Consider the following 18,914-nt stretch of genomic DNA (forward strand, 5'->3'; position numbering starts at 1 on the left):
CATATTTGTATTAATATAAGTGTGTAGTAAATATTGAATGTACATATATCTTTACATAGGTATATAATGAGAGATTCATATAATGAATTGCATCTGGGGAAATACCAGGAGCTTGAAGGCCTGAGTGCCGGGCCCAGTTCTCTTGTTCTTACCTCTTAGACTTCAGGCAAATTAAATAGCCTTTTTTGAGCATCATATTTTACTCCTCTGGAAAGTGGGGATTTTAATTCTTGTCTCATTCTGAGTTATTGTGAGAAATCAGTTGAAATAATAGCTATAGATATGGTTTGTTAGTACATATTCTATCTATATCTATATAAATGCATATTCACAAATCTGTATATGTCTGCATATATGTGATATGTATACACCGGACTCAAGATAATTGGTGTATTGTCAGCGTCTCTTGAATCACTTAGGTTATGACCAGTTGGTAGGTCATACTCAATTTCGTGGGTTGCAAACAGCTTTCTGAAAAATGGAGCAGAATAGAAATATCACTATGAATTGCTCAGAGTAAAAGTAAAACAGACTTCTAGAAACTTTTTCTTTCACTTATATACCTGTAGTAGTTATTTGTTTCTATGTAACTTAGCAGTTGAAAACAATAAGCCTCTATCATTTCTGGGGGTCAGGGGCTGCCTCACTGGTTAGTTTGCCTCAGGTTGAAGGCAGGGTCAGGGTTGCAGTCACTCGGACCTGCTTGCATGTCACTCCTGTGGCGGTTGTTAGGGGGCTCAGCTCCTGGCCACAGGGATCTTTTCTTAGGGCTATTTATGATGTCACAGCTGTCCTTCACCAGAGTACATGATTGGAGAAAGAGAACCAGAGAGCATCCCCAAGACCGAAGCTATAGTCTCTTTTATGACCTAGTCTCAGCAGTGACTCGTCGTCACTTCTAACATGATTTCACATGGACGGATCCTGGTACGGGGGGACCACACATAGGTATGAATGTCAGAGGTGGGGACCACTGAGGGCCGTCCTGGAGCCTGGCTACCACAACCCCTCTATCTCTGTGAGTGCTGGGTTGAGCTATGAAATACATTTGTTAATGTAGGTCATGTAGAAAAAGATGTTAAAGAAATATTGCTCTCTGAGGTGGAGGTGTCTGTGAGCTGGCAGAAGCCTGTTGCAGAAGCTCTGCTCTTGATCCTCTTCTGCTCCCATGGCTGAGTTCTGCTGACTTTTAGATCATGAGTGTTCACACCAGTGAGTTTTACAGTGAAACAATCCAACTGAAGTCTAAATGGGCTGTATGGGACTGCTTGTCCATAAATAAAATGATCCTGCACCAAGGTCCTTTCATAGCTCCCCTGTCTGATTGCTGTAGTTTTGTATCTTTTACTTGTCTGACAAGTACAGTTCCTGTGTGTGAGCTCCCACTTCAAACCTGTGGCCAGGTTTCTGTAGATACGGTTTTGTGATAGTAATATGTTCTGCCTTTTTTTTTCTACTTGCTTATTGGCACGTGAATGTGGTCTAGGTAATGATCTTGTGGAAAATTCTACCTGTAGATAAATGGGATAAACAAAGTTTTATGTTTTGGGAAGAGGGATTATTACATGTATAAAGGTGTGCCTTACTTAAAGGAATCTTAGAGAATAGATTAAATAGTCCAATAGGACTTTTTTTTTTTTAAGATTTTATTTATTTATTTGACAGAGAGAGATCACAAGTAGGCAGAGAGGCAGGCAGAGAGAGAGAGGTGGAAGCAGGCTCCCCACTGAACAGAGAGCCCAACGTGGGGCTCGATCCCAGGACCCTGAGACTGTGACCCAAGCCAAAGACAGAGGTTTAACCCACTGAGCCACCCAGGTACCCCGATAGGACTTTTAAAATAATTTGATATACCTTGCTGTGAAAAATAAATATATTTTAGCTCTCCTAGCTGGCATGTTATTTTATTTTTTATTTTAAATTTTATTTTGTTTTATTTTTTACATGCATAAGTGACTGAAAAAGAACATACTGTCTTTGAGGTACTAATAGGCTCTAAGCCTTCTAGAAGTTTCTAGTTAAACAGTTAAGAGGCCAGTAGCAAGCACAACACTAAGTAGAAACATATGGCCACTGGCTCTTAACTTAAAACTGTGGGAGTTTCAGAATGGAGTAATTTCTTGGGATGAAGTGAGTGCTACCAAATAATTGGGAGCCTTCTGCTGTGGTGTTTACTCTTTGTGCTTGGGGATGCTCATTCTTGTCAGACCCGGGGCCTTTGGTCTCTTCTGACCAGTTAAGAACTTGTGACTGAGGGCTTTTCCTCGTCTGCTAGTCGTAGGGGACAACTGGAGGACTGTCACTCTCAGCAGGCTCCCAAGGATAGAGGCCCTTTTGCTCTTGAAGACATGCTCCCCTAACATGCTGGCCTTATTGTAGTTTGTAGTTCACGTAGCAGTTGTTTCCTTAAGTGTACGCTCTTGCAAGCAGAGACTCTTCGCAGCACCTGGCAGTATCTGGTCTGAGGTAGAGGCTCGATGAGTATTTGTTGGGGAGAGGAGGGAATTAAATTCCTTATTCTCTTGAAAGGGTTTATCTTCAGACAAACAGGTTTGTGGTGCAGTACGCGTACAATGCTACTTTTCCTTGGTGTTTTCATTAAAGATAATCTATTTTAATTTTCCTTGAAATCTGTGAACTTTAAATTGTTGGAGACAATTTACAATGTAATTCCTGTTTTTTGAAGTAAGAACTCATTTGCCTTTGAAGTCCATGTCACTTTTGGTAACATCCAAAGGGAGAGGCGTTTAATTTTAGTAACACAGATGCTGACCACTGACAGCTTGAGTGAGCAGGTTGAGGACTGCAAGCTAGAGAACTTTGAAGATCCCTTTAGGTTCCAGCCCACACATCCCTGAAGGCCAGATTCCTGGTAGACCAAGCAGCTCATCAGTCAGCTGCATGAAAGGACTTCTCTGTCTGGAATGCTGTCTGAATGGAGGACTTCTGGAGAAGTTGCTCTAGGTGTGGGCTCCCAACCTGGCTCTGATATTAAAACTATGGAAAACAAAGGCAAATGTTTACATGGTGGTTTATGAAAAGCCAAGAGCTTGTGTATGTGTGTAAGCTCTCTGCCCTGATATCTCTTGATTTGAGATGATTCAATTTCCCTGCTGCCTCTGCTGTGCTGATCGCATTTATGCAGCTTGTCCTGTGCAGTCCCAGTGAGAGCATTCATGTTAGGCTGCTTCCAGCGTCAAGCCTCACACCACGACCCAGCCCTGCAGAGCTCCGTCCCCGTGTCTCTGCTTCTGCCTCTGCTACATTGTGATGTGGGTTATTCTCCCACTGACAGATTGTTGCGGTATGGCCACCTTTATTTTGTTCTTTGGATTTCTATAAAGAGAACTTGATAGAAAATTATAGAAGGAAAAATAGTCATATTCACTTTGATTAGCTGGAGCCATCTAGGTGAAAGAGACGTCCAAGGAGAAACTAAGAAGTTTTGCTAGTTGTCTGATTGCTGAGGCTAGGACCTCTAGTACTATGTTGAATAGCAGTGGTGATAATGGACATCCCTGCCGTGTTCCTGACCTTAGCGGAAAAGCTTTCAGTTTTTCTCCATTGAGAATGATATTTGCGGTGGGTTTTTCATAGATGGCTTTGATGATATTGAGGTATGTGCCCTCTATCCCTACACTTTGAAAAGGAAATTAAAGGCATCCAAATTGGCAAAGAAGAAGTCAAATTATCACTCTTCGCAGATGATATGATACTATATGTGGAAAACCCAAAAGACTCCACTCCAAAACTGCTAGAACTTATACAGGAATTCAGTAAAGTGTCAGGATATAAAATCAATGCACAGAAATCAGTTGCATTTCTCTACACCAACAGCAAGACAGAAGAAAGAGAAATTAAGGAGTCAATCCCATTTACAATTGCACCCAAAACCATAAGATACCTAGGAATAAACCTAACCAAAGAGACACAGAATCTATACTCAGAAAACTATAAAGTACTCATGAAAGAAATTGAGGAAGACACAAAGAAATGGAAAAATGTTCCATGCTCCTGGATTGGAAGAATAAATATTGTGAAAATGTCTATGCTACCTAAAGCAATCTACACTTTTAATGCAATTCCTATCAAAGTACCATCCATCTTTTTCAAAGAAATGGAACAAATAATGCTAAAATTTATATGGAACCAGAAAAGACCTCGAATAGCCAAAGGGATATTGAAAAAGAAAGCCAACGTTGGTGGCATCACAATTCCGGACTTCAAGCTCTATTACAAAGCTGTCGTCATCAAGACAGCATGGTACTGGCACAAAAACAGACACATAGATCAATGGAACAGAATAGAGAGCCCAGAAATAGACCCTCAACTCTATGGTCAACTAATCTTCGACAAAGCAGGAAAGAATGTCCAATGGCAAAAAGACAGCCTCTTCAATAAATGGTGCTGGGAAAATTGGACAGCCACATACAGAAAAATGAAATTGGACCATTTCCTTACACCACACACAAAAATAGACTCAAAATGGATGAAGGACCTCAATGTGCGAAAGGAATCCATCAAAATCCTTGAGGAGAACACAGGCAGCAACCTCTTTGACCTCAACCGCAGCAACATCTTCCTAGGAACAACGCAAAAGGCAAGGGAAGCAAGGGCAAAAATGAACTATTGGGATTTCATCAAGATCAAAAACTTTTGCACAGCAAAGGAAACAGTTAACAAAATCAAAAGACAACTGACAGAATGGGAGAAGATATTTGCAAATGACATATCAGATAAAGGACTAGTGTCCAGAATCTATAAAGAACTTAGCAAACTCAACACCCAAAGAACAAATAATCCAATCAAGAAATGGGCAGAGGACATGAACAGACATTTCTGCAAAGAAGACATCCAGATGGCCAACAGACACATGAAAAAGTGCTCCATATCACTCGGCATCAGGGAAATACAAATCAAAACCACAATGAGATATCACCTCACACCAGTCAGAATGGCTAAAATAAACAAGTCAGGAAATGACAGATGCTGGCGAGGATGCGGAGAAAGGGGAACCCTCCTACACTGTTGGTGGGAATGCAAGCTGGTGCAGCCACTCTGGAAAACAGCATGGAGGTTCCTCAAAATGTTGAAAATAGAACTGCCCTATGACCCAGCAATTGCACTATTGGGTATTTACCCTAAGGATACAAACGTAGTGATCCAAAGGGGCACATGCACCCGAATGTTTATAGCAGCAATGTCCACAATAGCCAAACTATGGAAAGAACCTAGATGTCCATCAACAGATGAATGGATCAAGAAGATGTGGTATATATACACAATGGAATACTATGCAGCCATCAAAAGAAATGAAATCTTGCCATTTGCGACAACATGGATGGAACTAGAGCGTATCATGCTTAGCGAAATAAGTCAAGCAGAGAAAGACAGCTATCATATGATCTCCCTGATATGAGGAAGTGGTGATGCAACATGGGGGCTTAAGTGGGTAGGAGAAGAATAAATGAAACAAGATGGGATTGGGAGGGAGACAAACCATAAGTGACTTTTAATCTCACAAAACAAACTGAGGGTTGCTGGGGGGAGGGGGTTTGGGAGAAGGGGGTGGGATTATGGACATTGGGGAGGGTATGTGCTTTGGTGAGTGCTGTGAAGTGTGTAAACCTGGTGATTCACAGACCTGTACCCCTGGGGATAGAGTATTATGCCTCCATCAGAAAGGATGAATACCCAACTTTTGTAGCAACATGGACGGGACTGGAAGAGATTATGCTGAGTGAAATAAGTCAAGCAGAGAGAGTCAATTATCATATGGTTTCACTTATTTGTGGAGCATAACAAATAGCATGGAGGACATGGGGACTTAGAGTGGAGAAGGGAGTTGGGGTAAATTGGAAGGGGAGGTGAACCATGAGAGACTATGGACTCTGAAAAACAATCTGAGGGTTTTGAAGGGACGGGGGGTGGGAGGTTGGGGTACCAGGTGGTGGGTATTATAGAGGGCACGGATTGCATGGAGCACGGGGTGTGGTGCAAAAATAATGAATACTGTTATGCTGGAAATAAAAAAAAAAAATTAAAAAAAAAAAAAAAGTTTTGCTAGTAATTCGTGAGTACAGGAGAGGCTGCGAAGATTTGGGGATGTGGTTGTTTTAAACTCTAAAATCTGATTATATCCTAGATGGTCAAGTAAGGGGTAAATACTGGAGAGGCATTCTTATCAAGGCTCTGATATATAACAGATACGAAACTAAACAGGAGGGAAAGGATATAATTTAGTGAGAATGAGACTAATATTGAATTTCTTTTAAAATTTGTTATTAAGTATCACTTTTAGATATTAATGACCATTATTTTTGAATTCCAGCTATAGTAAAGAATCTTTTATTTCCCTATTAAAAAGGAGGAAAAACCTGTGTACTTCACCCCAGTTAAACACACTTGAGTTTCATATCTGTATTTTCAATTTGGTTGGCCTTGAATTACTGACAGTGGAAGAACCAAATATTTGATGACTCCAAGGGGCAAAGCTAGATCATTGACGTGATCATGCGATGGCAGTTTTTCAAACCACAGTGGGCAGCTTCATCAAACACGTGTCATGAAGGACCCCTCATAGTAATGTCGTATCTACATGAGAAAAGCTGTACTTTCTAATGAGATTTCAATAACAGGATTGGCTGGAAAAATCTATGTACAGAGAAGACATTATCGGCTTTTAAGATTGTGTTAATGTTTGCTTTGTGTTAAACTTTTGTGACCTGCTAGCATGTTTTGGGTGAGTGTTGACTTGTTGCCCAGTTCCAGTCTCCAGCCTTTCGAGGCCCGACCTACTTTATTGTGGTTCCTGAAGCACTGGGTGTCTTGGGCCCAGTTTACTTTATAAATGGAAGCTGAGGCCCATGTCTCTGCATAATCTTTTCCTGAAGGGGGAATAAAAGGCAAAAGTCAGATATTACTCTGCATTTGGAGAGAATTCGGTAGTTGGGTTGTCAAAAGCAGCCTGGGTGGGAGGATCAGCAGGGGCATATCAGGGACATGGATTTCTCTCACTTTGTCTTGCTACTTCTGGTGGCATTGTGGGCACAAATGCTTCCTGGAAGAAAGGAGAGCATTGTGTCACCATCCCCTATGGCTCTGGGGCCAGCTGCCTTTCATCTCAGCAACACTTTAGATTCCAACCCAGTGATGTTCTGTGGGAGTCACTGCCATGGGGGGCGCTGAAGCGCCATCCACTTCTCTCTCATGATAGCTTTGCCTCATCTTTTGTTAAAATTCTTTGCCTTTGCTCAATCTTCTGTCCTCTGCACCCATCATGTGTCACAGTGGAACCCCCCCGCCCTACCCCAGATGGACAAGAAACAACCTCGGTTGTCTTGTCCTTCTGCACCTACTACCCTTCTCCTCCCTCTTCAGAACCAAACCGATCATAGGTGTTATTTATATCCCACAGTCTCTGCTTCCTGTCCTTTTCATTCACTCTGCTCTCAGCTCTGGTCTGGCTTCTGTTTCCACCACTTGATGAGACTTGATGCACTTGTCAAGCTGCTAATGACCTCCATGTTGCCAGATATGTTTGGGAGACATTTTTACATGAAGAGATGAGAAGCCAGATGAACTTAGACTCTTACCTCACAGTGTGCACAAAAATTAACTTAAAGTAGATTAAAGACTTGACAACAAGGTGTGATGTCATAGTGATTCTTTTTTGTTAACTGTCTATAAAGCACACTTAATAAATGACATGTATGTTTTTACTGGAAAAATAGATTAAAGACTTACATTTAAAAACCAAACTCAAAGATTTTAAGAAGAAAGCATAGGAGAAATAAATATTTAGGACCATGAGTTAGGCAAAGATGTTTCACATAAAGATACTAATACATGATCCACCATTGAAAAAAAAAAACAAATCCTGATGGATGGATTTTTATAAATTCAAAACTTTTGTGCTTTGAAAGGTAGCACAAAACTTTTGTGCTTTGAGAAAAGACAAGCTACAGACTGAGGGAAAACATTTTCAAATCACCTATCAGATAAAGAAGGGAGTTGTTTCTGGAATACACACGAGGATAGGAACTCAGCTGTCGTGTTCATGCTCGGATCCCAGTCATCTCCTGCAGGGTCTGAAGGTGCTCTTCAGAATCTAGAAGGTGCTCAATAAATATTTGCTGGATGAACAAATGCATATGGCATTGATGCAGTTTGGGGAAGAGCCTCTAGGAACTTCACAGTCTGAGGAGGAAAGAAAATACCCTTGAACATTTGCAGAAGGTTTATGAACCCCTTGCACCCACTATAGTTGTTTTTTTTTTGGTTTTTTTTGTGCTGTGGGTATTATCTCTGTGCCACAGTTATAAACCCTGAGATGTGGAGAGGTGATTTTTCTACCCGCGGTCAGATGTTATTAAGTGAGATAACCCAGAGCTCAGACCTTGAATTTCTAATTCTACATCTTGGGAGATGTGGTTTCTACCCTAAAGCTCTTCACTCCTGAGCTGTTTATGCCTGGAACTGGCACCTTCTCTCTTGCTCTTTCTCCAACATTGTGAAATGCCCAGATGTCCAGGCTTTTGGCCTGTTTTCCCAGAATTTGCTCCCTAATGATCTGATGGCAGACATACTTTCTGATGCAGTGAAGAGCACGTCCTGTGAAGACCCAGCACCGTTTTTTGTTTTGTTGTTGTTGTTGTTGGTTTTTTACTGTTAGCTTTTTAGAATTTCTCTTCATGGGCCGCGGTTCTTACTTTCTACTTTCCCATCAGACTTTGATATTTTACCAAATGTGCTTTGGCTGCCAATTGGGGTCTTACTGGCCTAAGTTCACTTTTAATTTTCCCTGATCCCCTAGCATCACTTTTTAAAAAGTTTTTGTTCAAATTCCAGTTAGTTAACATACAGTGTAATATTAGTTCCAGATGGACAATATAGTGATTCAGCATCTTCATACATCACCCAGGGCTCATCACAGCAAGTGCCCTCCTCCATCCCCATCACTGATTTCCCCAACCCCCTACCCACCCCTTCTCTGGTAACCATCAGTTCTCCACAGTTAAGAATCTGTTTCTTGGTCTGCTTCTCTCTCTCTCCCCCAACCCCGCCACTTTTGCTCATTTGTTTTGTTTCTTAAATTCCACATGAGTGATCACACAGTATTTATTTTCTCTGACTGATTTATTTCATTCAACAGAATACTCTAGATCATCCATGTTGTTGCAAATGGCAAGATTTCATTCTTTTTTTTATGGCAGAGTGATAATCTATTGTATATCTACACCACATCTTCCTTATGCATTCATCAGTTGATGGTTGGACACTTGGGCTGTTTCCATAATTTGGCTGTTGTAGATAACCCCCACCATCAATTTTTATTCTTGACTGTCAGCAGGCTCTGAATCTCAAATCGATATGCAGGTTAGGTCCAGACAGGCCCAGTCAGTGGAGAGAGCATAAGAGAGTGAGGGCTCTTGCAGAGCCTTCGTGTGACTTCCACCAATAGAGACGAACGTGGTATAACATGGTGCCGCTTATCACGCGATGTCGTCAGGAAGCCTGTTGCCAGTCTAGGGCATTCTCCAAAAAATGCCAGTGGAGACTAGGAGGAGGCTGTGTGGGGACACATTGAATGATAAAGTAGGGTCTCGGGAACTGCTGGCCGTGGCTCTGGCACTGGTTGTGGAGCTGTTTCAGATGACCTCATCTTTTCATCCTGTTTCCTAGTCTGTCAAGTGAGGAAGGAGGCCAGTGCAGACAGACTTGAAGGTCTTTTCCATTCTCTCAAGTGAAGCTAGGTAGCCCAGCCAGAAGTGATCAGGGCTTCTGGAGTCTGGGGATAGACTTTATTCTCTTAGTCTTTGGACTCGGTTTTACCTCCAGCTGTCAGAATCAGTTTTCACACTAAACAGGCAGGAATGGGAGAGCTTAACACTGGCGGGGGACCACATCTGCAGAGGAGACAGTGAGGACTATAGATTGAAGACTTAGAGCAAGGACTGAGACGTAACCGTGGTACTTCATACAAACGCTGCCCTGTGTATGGCCTGCCACGCGGCCCTAACAGCCGTGGCTCGGCACCATACCTCCCCAGTGAGATGGCATTGGCAGCTTCTGGCCACGGCTCCTTGCTGTTTGTATCTCCAGCTCCCAAGCAGTGGACAAGCCTGGGAGGAAGAACCGGGAGCCTGGGAGGCAGGCAGCCTAGCAGGGCAGAGCACATCCTCAAACCATGTGTGGGATCTGCTCTGAGTCCTGCCATGGATGTGCTGTGTGGGGCTGGCCCTCCCCTGCCAAAGTGGGGGCTGCTGCAGGGGTAAACCCATGTGCAGCACTGTGTCAGGGGCAACGAGCCCAATTCCGGCGGCCTGGGAGGCTCTACAAGCACAGCGATCAGGGTGGTAATAATTAAGCCTTTGGGGCTGCCATGGGACCCTCAGCGCAGGCCCAGTTTGCGGGTGTGCTGACCGTCATCAGAGCAGCAGCTGGGCAAGGGCGCATTCAGACTTTGAGGCGGTTCCTGAAAGTAACTACAGCAGGGACTTGGAAACCTGAGGCCAGGTGGACCCACTAAGGTCATCCATTCCAGCTTTCTATGCAATGGTTCACTCCTCTAAATATTCTTTTTTTTTTTTTAATTTTTAATTTTTTATTTTTTATAAACATATATTTTTATCCCCAGGGGTACAGGTCTGTGAATCACCAGGTTTACACACTTCACAGCACTCACCAAAGCACATACCCTCCCCAATGTCCATAATCCCACCCCCTTCTCCCAACCTCCCTCCCCCCAGCAACCCTCAGTTTGTTTTGTGAGATTAAGAGTCACTTATGGTTTGTCTCCCTCCCAATTCCATCTTGTTTCATTGATTCTTCTTCTACCCACTTAAGCCCCCATGTTGCATCACCACTTCCTCCTATCAGGGAGATCATATGATAGTTGTCTTTCTCCACTTGACTTATTTCGCTAAGCATGATACGCTCTAGTTCCATCCATGTTGTGGCAAATGGCAAGATTTCATTTCTTTTGATGGCTACATAGTATTCCATTGTGTATATATACCACATCTTCTTGATCCATTCATCTGTTGATGGACATCTAGGTTCTTTCCATAGTTTGGCTATTGTGGACATTGCTGCTATAAACATTCGGGTGCACGTGCCCCTTTGGATCACTACGTTTGTATCTTTAGGGTAAATACCCAGTAGTGCAATTGCTGGGTCATAGGGCAGTTCTATTTTCAACATTTTGAGGAACCTCCATGCTGTTTTCCAGAGTGGCTGCACCAGTTTGCATTCCCACCAACAGTGTAGGAGGGTTCCCCTTTCTCCGCATCCTCGCCAGCATCTGTCATTTCCTGATTGTTGATTTTAGCCATTCTGACTGGTGTGAGGTGATACTTCATTGTGGTTTTGATTTGTATTTCCCTGATGCCGAGTGATATGGAGCACTTTTTCATGTGTCTTGTTGGCCATCTGGATGTCTTCTTTGCAGAAATGTCTGTTCATGTCCTCTGCCCATTTCTTGATTGGATTATTTGTTCTTTGGGTGTTGAGTTTGCTAAGTTCTTTATAGATTTTGGACACCAGTCCTTTATCTGATATGTCGTTTGCAAATATCTTCTCCCATTCTGTCAGTTGTCTTTTGATTTTATTAACTGTTTCCTTTGCTGTGCAAAAGCTTTTGATCTTGATGAAATCCCAATAGTTCATTTTTGCCCTTGCTTCCCTTGCCTTTGGCTATGTACCTAGGAAGATGTTGCTGCGGCTGAGGTCGAAGAGGTTGCTGCCTGTGTTCTCCTCAAGGATTTTGATGGATTCCTTTCGCACATTGAGGTCCTTCATCCATTTTGAGTCTATTTTCATGTGTTGTGTAAGGAAATGGTCCAATTTCATTTTTCTGCATGTGGCTGTCCAATTTTCCCAGCACCATTTATTGAAGAGGCTGTCTTTTTTCCATTGGACATTCTTTCCTGCTTTGTCGAAGATGAGTTGACCATAGAGTTGAGGGTCTATTTCTGGGCTCTCTATTCTGTTCCATTGATCTATGTGTCTGTTTTTGTGCCAGTACCATGCTGTCTTGATGATGACAGCTTTGTAATAGAGCTTGAAGTCCGGAATTGTGATGCCACCAACTTTGGCTTTCTTTTTCAATATCCCTTTGGCTATTCGAGCTCTTTTCTGGTTCCATATAAATTTTAGAATTATTTGTTCCATTTCTTTGAAAAAGATGGATGGTACTTTGATAGGAATTGCATTAAATGTGTAGATTGCTTTAGGTAGCATAGACATTTTCACAATATTTATTCTTCCAATCCAGGAGCATGGAACATTTTTCCATTTCTTTGTGTCTTCCTCAATTTCTTTCATGAGTACTTTATAGTTTTCTGAGTATAGATTCTGTGCCTCTTTGGTTAGGTTTATTCCTAGGTATCTTATGGTTTGGGGTGCAATTGTAAATGGGATTGACTCCTTAATTTCTCTTTCTTCTGTCTTGCTGTTGGTGTAGAGAAATGCAACTGATTTCTGTGCATTGATTTTATATCCTGACACTTTACTGAATTCCTGTACAAGTTCTAGCAGTTTTGGAGTGGAGTCTTTTGGGTTTTCCACATATAGTATCATATCATCTGCGAAGAGTGATAATTTGACTACTTCTTTGCCGATTTGGATGCCTTTAATTTCCTTTTGTTGTCTGATTGCTGAGGCTAGGACCTCTAGTACTATGTTGAATAGCAGTGGTGATAATGGACATCCCTGCCGTGTTCCTGACCTTAGCGGAAAAGCTTTCAGTTTTTCTCCATTGAGAATGTTATTTGCGGTGGGTTTTTCATAGATGACTTTGATGATATTGAGGTATGTGCCCTCTATCCCTACACTTTGAAGAGTTTTGATCAGGAAGGGATGCTGTACTTTGTCAAATGCTTTTTCAGCATCTATTGAGAGTATCATATGGTTCTTGTTCTTTCTTTTATTGATGTGTTGTATCACATTGACTGATTTGCGGATGTTGAACCAACCTTGCAGCCCTGGAATAAATCCCACTTGGTCGTGGTGAATAATCCTTTTAATGTACTGTTGAATCCTATTGGCTAGTCTTTTGGTGAGAATTTTCGCATCTGTGTTCATCAAGGATATTGGTCTGTAGCTCTCTTTTTTGATGGGATCCTTGTCTGGTTTTGGGATCAAGGTGATGCTGGCCTCATAAAATGAGTTTGGAAGTGTTCCTTCCATTTCTATTTTTTGGAACAGTTTCAGGAGAATAGGAATTAGTTCTTCTTTAAATGTTTGGTAGAATTCCCCCGGGAAGCCGTCTGGCCCTAGGCTTTTGTTTGTTTGGAGATTTTTAATGACTGTTTCAATCTCCTTACTGGTTATGGGTCTGTTCAGGCTTTCTATTTCTTCCTGGTTCAGTTGTGGTAGTTTATATGTTTCTAGGAACGCATCCATTTCTTCCAGATTGTCAAATTTGTTGGCGTAGAGTTGCTCATAGTATGTTCTTATAATAGTTTGTATTTCTTTGGTGTTAGTTGTGATCTCTCCTCTTTCATTCATGATTTTATTTGTGTCCTTTCTCTTTTCTTTTTGATAAGTCGGGCCAGGGGTTTATCAATTTTATTAATCTTTCAAAGAACCAGCTCCTAGTTTCGTTGATTTGTTCTATTGTTTTTTTGGTTTCTATTTCATTGATTTCTGCTCTGATCTTTATGATTTCTCTTCTCCTGCTGGGCTTAGGGTTTCTTTTTTGTTCTTTCTCCAGCTCCTTTAGGTGTAGGGTTAGGTTGTGTACCTGAGACCTTTCTTGTTTCTTGAGAAAGGCTTGTACTGCTATATATTTTCCTCTCAGGACTGCCTTTGTTGTGTCCCACAGATTTTGAACCGTTGTATTTTCATTATCATTTGTTTCCATGATTTTTTTCAATTCTTCTTTAATTTCCGGGTTGACCCCTTCATTTTTTAGAAGGATGCTGTTTAGTCTCCATGTATTTGGGTTCTTTCCAAACTTTCTTTTGTGGTTGAGTTCTAGCTTTAGAGCATTGTGGTCTGAAAATATGCAGGGAATGATCCCAATCTTTTGATACCGATTGAGTCCTGATTTAGGACCGAGGATGTGATCTGTTCTGGAGAATGTTCCATGTGCACTAGAGAAGAATGTGTGTTCTGTTGCTTTGGGATGAAATGTTCTGAATATATCTGTTATGTCCATCTGGTCCAGTGTGTCGTTTAAGGCCTTTATTTCCTTGCTGATCTTTTGCTTGGATGATCTGTCCATTTCAGTGAGGGGAGTGTTAAAGTCCCCTACTATTATTGTATTATTGTTGATGTGTTTCTTTGATTTTGTTATTAATTGGTTTATATAGTTGGCTGCTCCCACGTTGGGGGCATAGATATTTAAAATTGTTAGATCTTCTTGTTGGACAGACCCTTTGAGTATGATATAGTGTCCTTCCTCATCTCTTATTATAGTCTTTGGCTTAAAATCTAATTGATCTGATATAAGGATTGCCACTCCTGCTTTCTTCTGATGTCCATTAGCATGGTAAATTCTTTTCCACCCCCTCACTTTAAATCTGGAGGTGTCTTCGGGCTTAAAATGAGTTTCTTGGAGGCAACATATAGATGGATTTTGTTTTTTTATCCATTCTGATACCCTGTGTCTTTTGACAGGGGCATTTAGCCCATTATCATTCAGGGTAACTATTGAGAGACATGAATTTAGTGGCATTGTATTGCCTGTAAGGTGACTGTTACTGTATATGGTCTCTGTTCCTTTCTGATCTACCACTTGTAGGCTCTCTCTTTGCTTAGAGGACCCCTTTCAATATTTCCTGTAGAGCTGGTTTGGTGTTTGCAAATTCTTTCAGTTTTTGTTTGTCCTGGAAGCTTTTAATCTCTCCTTCTATTTTCAATGATAGCCTAGCTGGATATAGTATTCTTGGCTGCATGTTTTTCTCGTTTAGTGCTCTGAAAATATCATGCCAGCTCTTTCTGGCCTGCCAGGTCTCTGTGGATAGGTCAGCCTGCAATCTAATATTTTTACCATTGTATGTTACAGACTTCTTTTCCCAGGCTGCTTTCAGGATTTTCTCTTTGTCACTAAGACTTGTGAATCTTACTATTAGGTGACGGGGTGTGGGCCTATTCTTATTGATTTTGAGGGGCGTTCTCTGAACCTCCTGAATTTTGATGCTCGTTCCCTTTGCCATATTGGGGAAATTCTCCCCAATAATTCTCTCCAGTATACCTTCTGCTCCCCTCTCTCTTTCTTCTTCTTCTGGAATCCCAATTATTCTAATGTTGTTTCGTCTTATGGTGTCACTTATCTCTCGAATTCTCCCCTCGTGGTCCAGTAGCTGTTTGTCCCTCTTTTGCTCAGCTTCTTTATTCTCTGTCATTTGGTCTTCTATATCACTAATTCTTTCTTCTGCCTCATTTATCCTAGCAGTGAGAGCCTCCATTTTTGATTGCACCTCATTAATAGCTTTTTTTATTTCAACTTGGTTAGATTTTAGTTCTTTTATATCTCCAGAAAGGGCTTTTATATCTCCCGAGAGGGTTTCTCTAATATCTTCCATGCCTTTTTCAAGCCCAGCTAGAACCTTGAGAATTGTCATTCTGAACTCTAGATCTGACATATTACCAATGTCTGTATTGATTAGGTCCCTAGCCTTCGGTACTGCCTCTTGTTCTTTTTTTTTTGGTGAATTTTTCCGTCTTGTCATTTTGCCCAGATAAGGGTATATGAAGGAGCAAGTAAAATACTAAAAGGGTGGCAACAACCCCAGGAAAATATGCTTTAACCAAATCAGAAGAGATCCCAAATTGTGAGGGGGGAGAAAGGGGATAAAAAGAGGTTCAAAAAGGAAGAAAGAAAAAAAAAAGAGGAAAAAAAAAAAAGAAAAGAATTAAAAAAAAAGAAAACGAATAAAGAAAAATATAACAAAGAAAAAATATATATATTAGATAAACTAGTTAAAAAACGTTAAAAAAGAAAAAGGGTAAAAATTCAAAAAAAAATTTTACCCGAAGGCGAGAAAAAAGAAAAAAAAAAAAAAAGAAAAAGAAAAAAATTAAATTAACTGCAAGACTAAAAAAAAAATCACAGGGAGAAAGCCATGAGTTCCGTGCTTTGCTTTCTCCTCCTCTGGAATTCTGCTGCTCTCCTTGGTATTGAAACCGCACTCCTTGGTAGGTGAACTTGGTCCTGGCTGGATTTCTTGTTGGTCTTCTGGGGGAGGGGCCTGGTGTAGTGATTCTCAAGTGTCTTTGCCCCAGGCGGAATTGCACCGCCCTTACCAGGGGCAGGGCTGAGTAATACGCTCAGGTTTGCTTTTAGGAGTTTTTGTTCCCTGAGCGCTTTCTGTAGAGTTCCGGAGGACGGGAATACAAATGGCGGCCTCCTGGTCTCCGGCCCAGAGGAGCCCGGGGCCCCACTCCTCAGTGCACCCTCAGAGAACAGCGCCCAGTTACTCCCGTCTTCCTGACCTCTGGCCGCGCTCCGAGCTCACCGAGCCTGCGACCGGTTCAAGGTAACACTGAGCTGCGAGCTTACTGTCGGCTCTGTCTCTGAAGCCGGTTTTCCTGTTCCAATACCCGCAAGCTCTGCGACGCTCAGATACCCCCGATCCTTCTGTGACCCTGCGGGACCTGAGGCCACGCTGACCCCGCGTGGGCTTCGCCCCCGTTTAGCCTCTGGAGCGATGTCCCTCAGTGGAACAGACTTTTAAAAGTCCTGATTTTGTGCGCCGTTGCTCCGCCGCTTGCCGGGAGCCGGCCCCCCCCAACCCCGGTCTATCTTCCCGTCGCTTTGGATTCACGTCTCCGCCAGTCCTACCTTTCAGAAAGTGGTTGTTTTTCTGTTTCCAGAATTGCTGTTCTTCTTCTCTTTGATCTGCTGATGGATTTGTAGGTGTTTGCAATCTTTAGATAAGCTGATCTCAGGCTAGCTGATGTAGTCTCAGTCTGCTACTTCTCCGCCATCTTGACTCCTCTCTCCTCTAAATATTCTTATAACCCGTGCTCAAACTCACCCTGTGATGGGAAGTTTACAGCCGTAGGTAGGACATTGTAAGCTTTTTGGAAACTTCCTCTCCATGGAGCAAGCTGAAAGCTGCCTCCCGCTGCTGTGCCTAGATGACATTTGGACAACCAAAACTTTTCTATCTCATCCACACATAAAAGACTTCCTATTTTTGATTTCTGGAAGGAACCAAGAATAACACACGCAAGGTCACTGTTTCTCATGTCTGTTAAGGAAATCCTGGTTTACCGAAGGCTGGTAGCTAGGAGAGATTATTTTCTCAGAAGGTGATAAGGATTGTGCTGCAGTTTGACAGGCATCGTGTTTCAGGAGAGAAGCCCCATTTCTAGCTGTGGGTATTTATTTTATATATTTACATGTGGTACTTGGCGTATTAAATGACCACCTTGGGCATCTTCTGTGTGCAGTGTACTGTGCCAAGTGCCAAAGCAGACGGAGGCATCGGGGGTGTCCGGGTACAGCACACCGCTCACACTTTGGTTCACGTAACACATATTTATTGAGTATCTGCTCGGTGACTGGCTCTGGTTCTTGCCCTCTTGGACTTGGCAGTCCCTTGAGGGTTAGAACATTTGCTGTTCATCACACTGTATTGAACTTATCGTTGACTCTGGCATCTCTTTCCTAGGCTCCACTTTCCTTGAAGCAGGGGTTCTGTGCTGTGCATTACTGAATTCCCACTACCTGACATGTGTTAACTATTTGTTAGCAGTAGCTGAATCAGTGGCTGAACACGCAAAGTGAAAAAGCACAGACTTTGGCGTTTGGTACTCTGAGCTAGGTCCTGACTCAGCAGCTAACTAGCTATGTGATAGGGGATAAGGACACGGGGCTTTATAAAACAGGGATCTACTCTGGCATGTGGTGAAGATGAAAAGAGGTAATACCTAGAGGGCCTAGCCCAGTGCCTGGCATACAATACTAAAATAAAAAAAGAAAGGCATATTTCCTTTTTACTGTAGTTCCTAAGGTGCCCTTTACATCTATACAGGAAAATTAAGTGAGAAGATACTTCTAGACTGTATCTGTGTAAGACACAGCCCTATGTGAGGGGGCAACCCTGAGCCCTTTGGAAGGAGCCCACCTCTGCTTTTCTATGGTAAAGAGGAAACCCCGTGTTTCACATGACGCAGGCTGAAGAAGTTCTGGAGCTGGATGGTGGTGATGGTTGCACAGCAATGTGAGTGTGCTTAATGCCCCTGAGCTGTACATGGAAGACATGGTTCAAGTGGAAGTTTTGTGTTATGTGGTTTTTGCCACAATAAATTCATTAAAAAGACCCCAAACCGTTGCTTTGATTTTACACTTCTTCCAGCAGGTGAGCTGTTCTCCAAGTAGAGCCAGTCACAGAACATTGTCATCCCCTCACCAGGTGTTACTGTGGGGCCTCCAGAAGCAGCCAGGGCCTGGCTGAGCCTTTGGTTGCCTGGTGCGGGACTGTGAGATGCAAGGTGGTCCGCTATTTCACACGGTATTTTCCGCTTCCATCCTTCCCTCCCTTCCTTGGCTCCATCCTGCGCGAGTCTGTGAGCAAGTCTTCGTACTTGACCACAGAATCCGCTCTGAGTCCATCCCTGTCTCTCTGCCCTCATTTCCAGTGTTTCCATCCTGGGGTGAGTCCTCGTCACCTCTCAGCTAGACGGCCATGGCCCCCCGCCCTGCTTCTGTTCCCATCCTTTCTATTCAGGACACCCAGAGTGTTCTTTTTGATACATAAAGCATGCCACTGCCTCACCCCCTAAATGAATAAAATTTAAACAAATGAAAAAATACCGTTCCCCTGTTAAAGACCCATTAGTGCTTTCCATCGATGTTAACATGAAGTCCAGACTTCTTACATACTGCCTTCTCAGATCTGGTCCCTGCCCCTCTTTCCTACCTTGGCTTGTCCCAGCCTTGCTGGCCTTCTTCCTGT

At 42.5% G+C, this 18,914-nt stretch overlaps 1 protein-coding gene across 3 annotated transcripts in view; it reads left to right on the forward strand.

The window, feature by feature from the left end:
- HHAT (hedgehog acyltransferase) overlaps window positions 1–18,914 on the forward strand; it is a 339,382-nt gene that overhangs the window by 174,798 nt on the left and 145,670 nt on the right. The gene's annotated exons all lie outside the window — the stretch shown is intronic.

Source organism: Mustela erminea, chromosome 17, assembly GCF_009829155.1.
Source record: "Mustela erminea isolate mMusErm1 chromosome 17, mMusErm1.Pri, whole genome shotgun sequence".
In the NCBI taxonomy this organism is placed as follows: Eukaryota; Metazoa; Chordata; class Mammalia; order Carnivora; family Mustelidae; genus Mustela; species Mustela erminea.